This window comes from Schistocerca cancellata, chromosome 2 (genome assembly GCF_023864275.1).
Source record: "Schistocerca cancellata isolate TAMUIC-IGC-003103 chromosome 2, iqSchCanc2.1, whole genome shotgun sequence".
Lineage (NCBI taxonomy): Eukaryota > Metazoa > Arthropoda > Insecta > Orthoptera > Acrididae > Schistocerca > Schistocerca cancellata.
Window position 1 is genome coordinate 179,137,217 of NC_064627.1, and position 14,221 is coordinate 179,151,437.

A 14,221-nucleotide genomic window follows, 5' to 3' on the forward strand; every position below is an offset into this window, starting at 1 on the left:
CCTGCAACGCATTTTCTGCCAGTGCTAGCCTGTCATACGGAGCAAGCGGGCACAGTAGTTAGCATACTAGACTCGCATTCGGAAGAACGACTTTTTAAACCCGCGTCCGGCCATTCAGATTTAGGTCTATCGTAATTTCCCTAAATCGCTCGAGGCAAACAGAATGATTCCTTCGCAAGAGCACGACTGATTTCCTGCCCCATCTTTGACACAATCCGAGCTTCTGCTCCGTCTCTAATGAGGCGTTCAACCTAATATAGCCGGCCGGAATCGCCGAGCGGTTCTAGGCGCTACAGTTTGGAACCGCGCGACTGCTTCGGTCGCAGGTTCGAATCCTGTCTCTGGCATGGATGTGTGCGATGTCCTTAGGTTTGTTAGGTTTAAGAATTTCTAAGTTCTAGGGGACTGATGACCACAGCTGTTAATTCCCATAGTGCTCAGAGCCATTTGAACCAAACAACCTAATATACCTTCCTTCCTTCCTTCCCTCCTTCCTTCCTTAACTTCACCTACTTCTTATCACCAATTTTGACGTTAAGTTTCTCTCTGTTCTCATTTCTACTACTTCTCATTACATTTGTCTTTCATCTACTTACCCTCACTCAGTTTTCTGTCCTCATTAGACTGTTCAGTCCATTCAGCAGCTCCTGTAACTCTTCTTTAGTTTCACTGAGAATGGCAATGTCATCAGCGAATCTTATTATTGATTAATCCTACTCTGCTGAACAGTATTATACCAGTATTTATATCATTTTCAGACCAATAATTATAGCTATTAAGAGTAGTACAGTGTGTTTTTAGTTTGGTTAGTACTTCCAAGTACATGTGACAAGAGCAAGCTATTAATGCTTAGTTTGTCCTGGGCTAGTAGGTCAGGTATTCAAGTGTGAACGCATGAACGCGAAACAATTGGTCTGTACTGACTGACGACAGTGACGTGTTTGCGAGAAGACTATTAGACGCAGAGAAGAAACAACAAACACACTGAAGCGGTTACATATTGAACTACCAACGATCGTAGCTCTGTATTGCAGATTTTCATTCGAATCTTCGAGGTAATATAAAGATAATACAATACACAGTCTTGTTTTGTTCCTATACACCAGGAGACGATAGAAGGCTCAAAATATCTGTTGACTGAATACAACTTGGCCAGAATTCCTTGTTTCTGAGGAGTCGATAAATGGTAGCGAAATTCTTTACTGGCAGATACTGTTTTTAAAGAAGCTTCAGACTGAAATGATTTATGGAGGCGGAGTGCGTTAACTGCATAAGGCGATCTGAATGCGGATTATTCACACTGACTATAGAGTGTCATTTATTGCGCCTTTTTAATCGATAACCGCATTTGAAATGAAAGAGTGGGCGCGGTGTGGGAGCGAATGTGTGTGCAGTAGAGAGAGACAGGTAGACGGGAGGGGGAGGGAGGGGGAGAGGGGAGAGGGAGAGAGAGAGAGAGAGAGAGAGAGAGAGAGAGAGAGAGAGAGCGTTTCCACCCGCAGCGCGCTCAGTATGCGGCCCGGCGTGTCCAGCACTCTCTCTGCAGAATCTGAATGGGTGGGCCACATTGGCATTCTGCGCCGGCTACCGACAGCCGCGAACCGCCTATCGCCATCCGCAACCACGGCTGCGGAACGTATGCACAGCTACTGCGTGCGTTATCGCGCACCCCCCACACGCCATTGCTGGGTTTATTTGTGAGCCTTTATTCCCTTCCACCTGCTGTCTCGGCGAGAGTCCTACCAAGTATCTCACCAGTTGTACACTACAGGCCATTAAAATCACTACACCAAGAATAAATGCAGATGATAAACAAGTATTCATTGGACAAAAATTTTATACTAGAACTGGCATGTGATAACATTTTCACGCAATTTGGGTGCACAGAGCCTGAGAAATCAGTTCCAAGAACAACCACCTATGGCCGTCATAACGGCCTAGATACGCCTGGGCATTGAGTCAAACAGAGCTTGGATAGCATGTACAGGTACAGCTGCCCATGCAGCTTCAACACGATACCACAGTTCATCAACAGTAGTGACTGGCGTATTGTGACTAGCCAGTTGCTCGGCCACTATTGACCAGACGTTTTCAATTGGTGAGAGATCTGGAGAATATGCAGGCCAGGGCAGCAGTCGAATATTTTCTGTATCCAGAGAGGCCCGTACAGGACCTGCAACATGCGGTCGTGCATTATCCTCCTGAAATGTAGGGTTTCGCAGGGATCGAATGAAGGGTAGAGCCACGGGTCGTAACACATCTGAAATGTAACGTCCTCTGTTCAAAGTGCCGTCAACGCGAACAAGCGGTGACCGAGACGTGTAACCAATGGCACCCCATACCATCACGCCGGGTGATACGCCAGTATGGCGATGACGAATACACGCTTCCAATGTGCGTTCACCGCGATGTCGCCAAACACGGATGCGACCATCATGATGCTGTAAACATAATCTGGATTCATCCAAAAAACTGACGTTTTGACATTCGTGCACCCTGGTCCGTCGTTGAGTACACCATCGCAGGCGCTCCTGTCTGTGATGCAGGTAAAGGGTAACCGCAGCCGTGGTCTCCGAGCTGATAGTCCATGCTGCTGCAAACGTCGTCGAACTGTTCGTGCAGATGGTTGTTGTCTTCAAACGTCCCCATCCGTTGACTCAGGGATCGAGACGTGGCTGCACGATCCGTTACAACTGTGCGCATAAGATGGCTGTCATCTCGACTGCTAGTGATACGAGGCCGTTGGGATCCAGCTCGCCGTTCCGTATTACCCTCCTAAACCCACCGATTCCATATTCTGCTAACAGTCATTGGATCTCGACCAACGCGAGCAGCAATGTCTCGATACGATAAACCGCAATCGCGATAGGCTACAATCCGACCTTTATCAAAATCGGAAATGTGACGGTACGCATTTCTCCTCTTTACACGAGACATCACAACAACGTTTCACCATGCAACGCCGGTCAACTGTTGTTTGCGTATGAGAAATCGGTTGGAAACTTTCCTCATGTCAGCACGTTGCAGGTGTCGCCACCGGCGCCAACCTTGTGTGAATACTCTGAAAAGCTAATCATTTGCATATCACAGCATCTTCTTCCTGTCGGTTAAATTTCGGGTCTGTAGCACATCATCTTCATGGTGTATAAGTTTTAATGGCCAGTAGTGTATTTGTCGAAATGGAATGTTCGGCCGATACAGTCGCTGCAAGCATTCTACAACTTCACATAGAATATACTCCTTATGGTTCGTGACGGTATTTCGTGTACCACTGTCCTTCCTATTCCGTAGGGCGAATGGTGCGTTATTAGAAAGTTAAAGCTTTGCCTTCCAGAAGAGCAACATTCCACGAACCTTAATTCTGAGAAAATCAATTATACTTGTATATCTCTGAAACAATTTGGTTTATTATGCAGATTTTCTTTGTGCAACTAACTAGTACACAGGGTGTTACAGCAGGAGTGGTCAATACTCAGGGACATGACAGGAGGATCGACCGAAGGAAAAGAAATCTAATAAACATGGGCCCTAAAATCCATACCTTACGGGCTATGAGCACTTCATCTTCCATACTAGGAAACAAGTCTCTTCTACTGGAAGCTCTTTGGTATTCATATTTTGAGACGCGGCAGTATGGACCAAAAAACGTATTATACAGGGTGAGTCTCCTACCGCTGGATATATTTCGTAAACCACATCAAATACTGTCGAACCAATTCCACAGACCGAACGCGAGGAGAGGGGCTAGTGTAATTGTGTAATACAAACCATACAAAAATGCACGGAAGTATGTTTTTTAACGCTAATCTACGGTTTTTTAAATGGAACCACGTTAGTTTTGTTAGCACATCTGAACATATAAACAAATACGTAATCAGTGCCGTTTGTTGCATTGTAAAATGTTAATTACATCCTGAGATATTGTAACCTAAAGTTGACGCTTGAAACCTCCGACGTTCAGTTGCGTGTTGTAACAAACACAGGACACGGTCGGCGAGCAGCATCTGCAGGGACATGTTTACGATGAAGACCGTGTTTACGAGTGTGGCTGTAGTGCACTGTTGTGGTTTGGTCTAGCTGTCGCAGTGTCCGCATGTAGCGCTTGCTGCTATTGTTATTCTGCATTCGTCCCCGCACGCAGACCAACTGTAGTACACCGTGTTACCAGACGTCTGTGATAGTGTAGTGTTGTAGGAACTGTGACCATGGTGTATTCGAACTCTGAAAAGGAGGAGATGATATCTATGGCGAGTGTCGACGAAATGCAGCTGAAGCCTGCAGGGTGTATGCAGAACGGTACCCGGACAGAGAGCATCCAACGTGCCGCACATTGCAAAACATCTACCGCCAACTGTATGCAACAGGTATGGTCGTAGCACTCAAACGGGTCCGTAACAGGCCCATCACAGGAGAAGCGGATGCAGTTGGTGTGTTAGCTGCTGTTGCCATGAACCCACACATGAGTACACGGGACATTGCGAGAGCCGGTGGACTGAGTCAAAGTAGTGTCATGCGCATACTGCATCGTCACTGCTTTCACCCGTTTCATGTGTCGCTACATCAGCAATTACATGGTGATGACTTTAATCATCGAGTGCAGTTCTGTCAATGGGCATTAACAGAGAATGCGTTGCAGTTCTACCTGTTTACCGATGAAGCGGGTTTCACAAACCACGGGGCAGTGAATCTACGGAACATGCATTACTGGTCCGTGGACAATCCTCGCTAGCTCAGACAGGTAGAGCGATAGCGACCGTGTACTGTAAATGTATGGTGCGGAATAATTGGCGACCACCTCATTGGTCCTCACTTCATTGCAGGGGCCCAAACAGCTGCAACATACATCGCGTTTCTACAGAATGACCTGCCAACGTTGCTCGAAAATGTCCCACTGGAAACGCGTCGACGTATGTGGTATCAGCATGATGGTGCACCTGCACATTCCGCAATTAACACTAGGCTGACCCTTGACAGGATGTTCGACGGGCGTTTCATAGGGCGTGGAGGACGCATAAATTGACCAGCCAGTTCTCCTGATCTTACATCTCTGGACTTCTTTCTGTGGGGTACGTTAAAGGATAATGTGTACCGCGATGTGCCTACAACCCCAGAGGATATGAAATAACGTATTGTGGCAGCCTGCGGCGACATTACACCAGATGTACTGCGGCGTGTACGACATTCATTATTCCAGAGATTGCAATTGTGTGCATCAAATGATGGCCACCACATTGAACATCTATTGGCCTGACATGTCGGGACACACTCTATTCCACTCCGTAATTGAAAACGGAAACCACGTGTGTACGTGTACCTCACCGCTCATGGTAATGTACATGTGCGTCAGTGAAAACGACCAATAAAAAGGTGTTAGCATGTGGACATAATGTGCTGTTCCAGTCTATTCTGTATCTAAGGTCCATCACCGTTCCCTTTGGATCCCTACGTAATTCGGTGCTCTCCGATACACACGATCGAACAGCGGAGGAGTGGTACTCAAGCGTCAACTTTAGGTTACAATATCTCCGGATATAATTAACATTTTACAATGCAACAAACGGCACTGATTACGTATTTGATTATATGTTCAGGTGTGCTAACACAACTAACGGGGTTCCTTTTAAAAAAAAACGTAGGTTTGTGTTAAAAAACATACTTCCGTGCATTTTTGTATGGTTTGTATTAACCAATTACACTAGCCCCTCTCCTCACGTTCGGTCTGTGGAATCGATTCGTCAGTATTTGATGTGGTTTACGAAATACATACAGCGGTAATGTTAGGTGACTCACCCTGTATATAAAGGATGTCTCATGTAAGTCTGCCCCTCAAATATCACTGGAACAACAATACATATTCAAAAACGATGTTCACCAGCATGACCGTAATGTAGGGGCTTAGGAAACCAAATAATATATGAAATTTTAAAACGTAAACAAAGACTATTTTCTACACAAACTTGTGTATTTTTTAATGGACAACTCCTATAATTTCGTATGCAATCAATAGCATGAATAATCACAAAAAAATGGCGTTGGTTGCATCGCAATACGTCAATTACATCCCGAGAAATTGCGAAGCGAAGTTGAACCTTGAAGTAAATAAAGCGCCACATCTAGCGCACGTCCTGAGACTCAAGCGTGCACCTCACGCTGCCTGTGTCAGGAACTCACACAATGGAAAGGTATGCACAATCCACAAAAATGAAGAAGTAACACTTCCAACGCAAAGTTACGTTCTTCAAACTGTAAATATACACTCCTGGAAATGGAAAAAAGAACTCATTGACACCGGTATGTCAGACCCACCATACTTGCTCCGGACACTGCGAGAGGGCTGTACAAGCAATCATCACACGCACGGCACAGCGGACACACCAGGAACCGCGGTGTTGGCCGTCGAATGGCGCTAGCTGCGCAGCATTTGTGCACCGCCGCCGTCAGTGTCAGCCAGTTTGCCGTGGCATACGGAGCTCCATCGCAGTCTTTAACACTGGTAGCATGCCGCGACAGCGTGGAAGTGAACCGTATGTGCAGTTGACGGACTTTGAGCGAGGGCGTATAGTGGGCATGCGGGAGGCCGGGTGGACGTACCGCCGAATTGCTCAACACGTGGGGCGTGAGGTCTCCACAGTACATCGATGTTGTCGCCAGTGGTCGGCGGAAGGTGCACGTGCCCGTCGACCTGGGACCGGACCGCAGCGACGCACGGATGTACGCCAAGACCGTAGGATCCTACGCAGTGCCGTAGGGGACCGCACCGCCACTTCCCAGCAAATTAGGGACACTGTTGCTCCTGGGGTATCGGCGAGGACCATTCGCAACCGTCTCCATGAAGCTGGGCTACGGTCCCGCACACCGTTAGGCCGTCTTCCGCTCACGCCCCAACATCGTGCAGCCCGCCTCCAGTGGTGTCGCGACAGGCGTGAATGGAGGAACGAATGGAGACGTGTCGTCTTCAGCGATGAGAGTCGCTTCTGCCTTGGTGCCAATGATGGTCGTATGCGTTTTTGGCGCCGTGCAGGTGAGCGCCACAATCAGGACTGCATACGACCGAGGCACACAGGGCCAACACCCGGCATCATGGTGTGGGGAGCGATCTCCTACACTGGCCGTACACCACTGGTGATCGTCGAGGGGACACTGAATAGTGCACGGTACATCCAAACCGTCATCGAACCCATCGTTCTACCATTCCTAGACCGGCAAGGGAACTTGCTGTTCCAACAGGACAATGCACGTCCGCATGTATCCCGTGCCACCCAACGTGCTCTAGAAGGTGTAAGTCAACTACCCTGGCCAGCAAGATCTCCGAATCTGTCCCCCATTGAGCATGTTTGGGACTGGATGAAGCGTCGTCTCACGCGGTCTGCACGTCCAGCACGAACGCTGGTCCAACTGAGGCGCCAGGTGGAAATGGCATGGCAAGCCGTTCCACAGGACTACATCCAGCATCTCTACGATCGTCTCCATGGGAGAATAGCAGCCTGCATTGCTGCGAAAGGTGGATATACACTGTACTAGTGCCGACATTGTGCATGCTCTGTTGCCTGTGTCTATGTTCCTGTGGTTCTGTCAGTGTGATCATGTGATGTATCTGACCCCAGGAATGTGTCAATAAAGTTTCCCCTTCCTGGGACAATGAATTCACGGTGTTCTTATTTCAATTTCCAGGAGTGTATGTTTATTCTATCGAAATGACAACAAGAGCTACAATATGAGATAACACAATTGAATTCACTTTGCTAAACACATTTACTAGTGCCCTTTGTTCGTTACATCCATCGTAGAAAATATACCCACACCTTGACCAATGAAACTGTGTCACGTCAACAAATGTTCGAAGTGCCCTCCGTTTCCATTAATACAGGTTTGCAGACGGGTAACGAGAGAGTGTTGCACAGATTGTAGAGTTTCTACAGATATTGCTGCACACGCCGCAGTAATACGATGTTGCATATCCTCTACTGTCGTTGGGGGTTCTTGATTCACTCTGTCTCTCATTGCACCTCAGAGAAAGAAGATAAAAAAATGGTTCAAATGGCTCTGAGCACTATGGGACTCAACATCTGTGGTCATAAGTCCCCTAGAACTTAGAACAACTAAAACCTAACTAACCTAAGGACTTCACACACATCCATGCCCGAGGCAGGATTCGAACCTGCGACCGTAGCGGTCGCGCGGTTCCGGACTGAGCGCCTAGAACCGCTAGACCACCGTGGTCGGCCAGAGAAAGAAGTCTAATGGTGTCAAGTTTGGGGACAGTGCTGGTTATCGCACAGTACCTCCCCACCCCATCCACCTATTAGGAAATGTCGCGTCTGGAACGTCTTTAGCAAGTTTTGCAGTGTGTGCGGGACATCCATCATGTTGGAACCACATTGATAGACGAGTTTCCAATCTTAGATCCACCATGAGGAGCGCTAGTGTGTGTTGAAGAAATGATGCATATCGCTGTCCATTCAATGTCCACGGTAAAAATAGGGACCTACAATACAGTTAGCAATAATACCGCACCAAACAGTGACACTCCACTGTCGTTGATGAGAAACTTGGCGAATCCAGTGAGGACTTTACACGGACCAGTGGTGCATGTTCCGCAGACTCACATTACCATGTAGCATTTTGTACTACTGATGTTTGTGTAACGAACGATGTAGTATATAGATCGTTTGTTACCCTTAGTAACTGAACTTAACAGCCTTCGTTGTCCGGATGATCATCACAATCCTATACTGAATATAGTTCGACTGCACTTTAAAAACTGACGTAATTTCTATGCAGTAAATGGCGACGTATGACACACAGTTTAGGAAGGTGTAACAGCATGACATACTGTTGGTTTTGGGGAAGATATAAATGTTATATTATCATTTTTATGGGAATGTCACAACCTCTTTCCTGCCTGAATTACCTCTTTCGAGTAATTTGCGAAAGATCGTGTAATCGAACGCTAATGGACCTGTTCACCTATTTATGCGCAGTACGTCATATTATTCATTTGGAAGTGGAGGTGGAAGGGGAGATTGCAAATGGTTCAAATAGCTCTGAACACTATGGCACTTAACATCTGAGGTCATCAGTCCCTAACTAAGCGCCTAGAACCACTCGGCCATCGCGACCGGCTGGGGAGCACCAAGCTTCAAACTTCTGAACATCTTCTTGCATTTCGATTCAGTATTCTGTTGTTACGATTTCTCTATAAACAACGGCCATCTACGAATACTGTCCAGGAGATTTTGACAATTTTCACCAGATCATTTATATACATCGTGACCAGTTACAGCCAAAAATCTATGACATTTAGGCCTAACGCTAACTGTATAAGCCTGTTGATAACATACGTCTACCAAATGTGGCTCAAATTCAGAGAAAAAGTGTTGATGGCTATTTACAGTTTCATACAAATTAAATTAATAAGAGTCAGAACACGTATCCATGGTGCAAAAAACAATCCAGGACACAGTTGCATGGTTGTGGAATATCGTCTCAACTATGTGACAGGATTCTTGATTTCCAGTCGCAAAGACCACAATTCATAGCAACTGACGGGTGGATATTTAAAGAAACCTAAGCCACATCTAACGTTCTCCAGAAAGGTTAGGTGAGGTTAGATTAGATTAGATTAGGTTAGGTTAAATTAGTTTGTAGTTTCAGCTAGATGTGTAGGGATCGTCATAGCGAACAATTTAAACTAGAATCATCACATCAAAATATACTGCGTGGAAGACAAACCAGAGTTTGGGATGGAATCATAGAGAAATAGTCTAAGATCTATGCACCATCGTTCCCGAAAACATCAATTACTTGCCTCTGCCTCTTTGCAATCGATTGCTACCGTTCACTGCTTCAGGTACCTACGATAAACTACTGCTGGAAGGAAAAATGTTCTACCCCATAATGTATACAGAAGGATGCAGGTCTCTCTTCAGGTCGACTTGCGCTTACTGTGTTAGGAGATTTTAGTTGCTTTCCAGTCATTTTCCTCGGTGTATGTCACTTCGGTATTCGTGCGATGATTGAAGATGATACTGTTCCAGGATCTTTCACAATGAATCAATTTTCGAAAACAAATTTTGTATTTCGATCGTATCGTTTGTGAGTTTACGAGCATTGCGCTCTTATTTCAATATAGACAGAAAGAGTCAGCCTACAGGAGTTGCAAAACGTACCCTGTCGCCCAGGACTGGATGCCACAAAGCGCGCAGATTCACCACGAGATGGGGAAACTCACACGCGTCTATTGTCTATTGATGCCTAAGAGCTGTAGTGTGCGAGTGAGACAGACGAGAACCTACATCATAGGGAAATCCAGTAGAAGGCTTTTGAGGGCGAGGAGACGTAACAGTGTTAAATATGGCGGATCTAAGGTCGGCCATAAGGGGAAAAGTTTATGAAAACTATTTAATTTTGTAGTAATGCCGGGAATCAAGCCACAGTAATTTTAATCTGCCGTCCTCCATAAAATTTCATGGTGATGCAAATAAAACTTGAATTCTGATCATATCTATAATAGTTTAAGATTCACTGTGAAAGTGAAGTCAACAAGTTTTTTAACAAAGACCCGAATGCTAAAACCTGAACGCTTTGGTCGATTTTAACGATCGACATTTCATATAGAAGCGCATCGTTAAAATAACGAATATTGTAAATATCAACTCAGTAACTTCATTTGTTTAAAAGGTATAGGAAAGTTAAATTACCAGCATTTTCAGTTAAGCATCAGATCGTCATTTCCTCCACTCAAAACACGATGACAGCATGACACCTTGTAGAATCATTAGGTAATAGAATATTTGTTGTAAAGTTTAGTGCATAATAGTTACTTTTGTTGTTGGTTTATTTATCAGAAAGCACACTGGTGCAAGGCTGCTAGCCGTGGCATTCAAAGCTAAGAAGGAAACTGTATTGATTTTATGTAAAAGAATTTAAAGTCTATTATGTAATGAATAATATTGTTACTTTATTTAGAACGTGAAAGTGGTCAAGCTCTGATTATTTATATACGTTAAAATGTAAAATAATGTAGAATAAGCCGTAGCCAATCAGATGGACGGCTTCAGGAAAGGGAACTGCGCTAGTCGGTTGAGCGAAGATGTTCGGCGCGAGGGGAACGCGGTCGGAGTAGTTCTGGTCTAGACACCAAAGAGTACAGTTCGGCTGGGGACACCAGAGGGGGCTCTTCGGATACAGACCCAAAAGCGGACAGTTGGTCTTTAGGCAGCTAGGAAGTGAAACGATTAAAAAATTTCGCATTGTGTGGTATCGCAGGACTGAGTCTCTGAGCGGTTAGCAGCCGCGTACCTGGTGTGAACTCTAACTTTTCGTTTAGTTAACGACGTGGAGTTTCGAACTTGCATTGCGCGATGAGATTGTGAATGATCGAACTGTGTCAAAATGGATAAGCGCTCGAGTGTAACAGTAACTCAAAATACGACCACTTTCCCTATCAGTTTGCTTTTTGAATAAACATTATTCTAATCAAATGGCAACTGGGTGGCCTACACCATTTATGGGTCGTTAATTTAGTTCCCGATATTATTACTACTGTTGTTATATGTTATGTCAACTTTGTATTTCGCAAACTTGCCATCAGCCAGACAATTTAACCAAAGGGTCACACGTGTCTAATTTAGGGTGTGTAATGCGACACGTGCAGTTCAACGTCTAGACGAGTTTGAGCTAAGAAATTTCGACGAAGAGGGACCGCTTGTGAGCCCGAACATATTTGGGCGTTAGCTCGCATGGTTCGGCATCAGAAAGATCCTTGACATTTTAAAAGAGAAATGTCATCTTTTTTGTCGGCAATACTTTGAAGTATTACCTTTAGCAGTCGCTAATTTACGACCAATTTGTGCCGGCAAATTTTGGGGCTGCTCTCCAGTAAATATGCCGTAACTTTTCAATTACTCCATTAGTTTATCATGTGGAAATTACTCAATTTATGGTGAACAAACACGTCGAAGAGATATTTTGTGATTGCTTCGGTTTATAACTGAATTTTACAAAGAGCTCAGCAGAGAAGTAGGCTTAAGAGTTATATGTTAATTTGCAAGTAGTCATTCGGTTTTGGTGCACGAGTTGTAAGCGCCAAATCAAAGACAAAAAAACCCGTGAACTTGTGATGGTCTGTTAGCGGGCAGTACATTTGCCTTGAGAATTTTTGCATGCAATGAACGGTTGTCGTCAACTTTGATAAACTCGAATAATGTTCCGAAACTTAGGCAGAACTGGCTGCCGTTAGAGAAGTTCTGAGGGGGAGGGAGAGCTTATTGTTTTCATTATCTGCAAAATGGGATCTCATCGATATGCAAGGAGTAGACCTAACAACTCTGACAGAATTTGTGGGCGCTTTCTTGCCTCAGATTTTCAGTTTACCTGGGATCACTGAAATCTGAGTCTTATTCATAGTCAACCCAGTCCAGAGAGGCAAATAAACCGACGAAGATCGTCTTGCTTCTGGGAATAACACCCACCGGATCACAAAAGAGGTTTTTTGTGGAAGTACAAAACGTCATGTGCATCGAAAATCGGTGATATGTCAATGAAGAGTAGTAAGATAAAGTGGAAATGTGAGCGGAAGGTCTAGAAAATTTCACCGACTTTGCAGGCCGCAGTAGAAGCATGCGAAGACGTTCCAGTTAGGAAAAATAAACTTCGTACAGAAAATGGGTTTGCCATTCCAGCTCCTATTGCTCGCAGAAAAGTCCGTTTGGGTTCTCGAAAAAATGTGGAGGTATGCGAGGTATTAAATTCTTATACCTGGGATTCACAGTCATGTAGAACTTTATAAAAGACATCATATTTACGCCAGTGATGTCTTTTATAAAGTATGCGAGGTAGTACTGATCCTGCGACTTATCTTAGAAGATGGACTGAAGGAAGCAAACCTAATTTTATAGAGAAAGCTGTTGACAGCTTTGACTTGTAAATTCTGAACGCAGCAGGGCTAAAATACAGGAAGCGAAAAGTTATCTACAATTTGTACGGATACCGGACTTCTCTTACAGGATTCAACGTAGATGAACCAGAAGCAGTAGTTGAGAAGGAGAGTAGCCTATACCTGACGTGATTCAGTGTGTACAGTGAGCAGACAGTGAAGGATACCATGTAGAGATTTGGAAAGGGAATTAGGGTTCAAGGAGGAGATATTGAAACTTTGCGATTTGCCGATGATATTATAATTCTGTCAGAAACGACAAAGTACTTGAAAATCAGTTGAACGGAATGGACAGTTTAGTTCATTGATGAGATGTTAAAAGGTAAATAGCAACTAAAACTACTACAATGCTATGGGGTCGAATTAAATCAGCCTACACTTATAGAACTGAATTATGAAATGAGATACTAAAAATGGTAGATGAATTTTGCCTTTTGGGCAGCATTATAACTGATGAGCGAAATAGTGGTGATGTAAAAATTACACCGGTAGTAACAAGAAAAACTTTTCTGAAAAAGAGATACATTTTAACACCCAATACAATTTTACTTAAGACAACTGAGTATCTCGAAAATGAAGCATCGTACGAAAATAAATGTTCTAGGTGAAACTCTAGTGCTGGTTAAGGGGACATACGTCTATGCTACAGTTGGCCTCGTCGTAACAATCTCGATGGACTACCAGTGTCTTCCCAACCACACTTCCAGCGTGGGCGGGGTCAACTTTGTAAACTCTACATCTACATCTACATCCATACTCCGCAAGCCACCTGACGGTGTGTGGCGGAGGGTACCTTGAGTTCCTCTATCGGTTCTCCCTTCTATTCCAGACTCCTATTGTTCGTGGGAGGAAGGATTGTCGGTATGCCTCTGTGTGGGCTCAGACTCCTATTGTTCGTGGGAGGAAGGATTGTCGGTATGCCTCTGTGTGGGCTCTAATCTCTCTGATTTTATCCTAATGGTCTCTTCGCGAGATATACGTAGGAGGGAGCAATATACTGCTTGACTCTTCGGTGAAGGTATGTTCTCGAAACTTTAACAAAAGCCCGTACCGAGCTATTGAGCGTCTCTCCTGCAGAGTCTTCCACTGGAGTTTATCTATCATCTCCGTAACGCATTCGCGATTACTAAATGATCCTGTAACGAAGCGCGCTGCTCTCCGTTGGATCTTCTCTATATCTTCTATCAACCCTATCTCGTACGGATCCCACACTGCTGAGCAGTATTCAAGCAGTGGGCGAACAAGAGTACTGTAACATACTTCCTTTGTTTTCGGATTGCATTT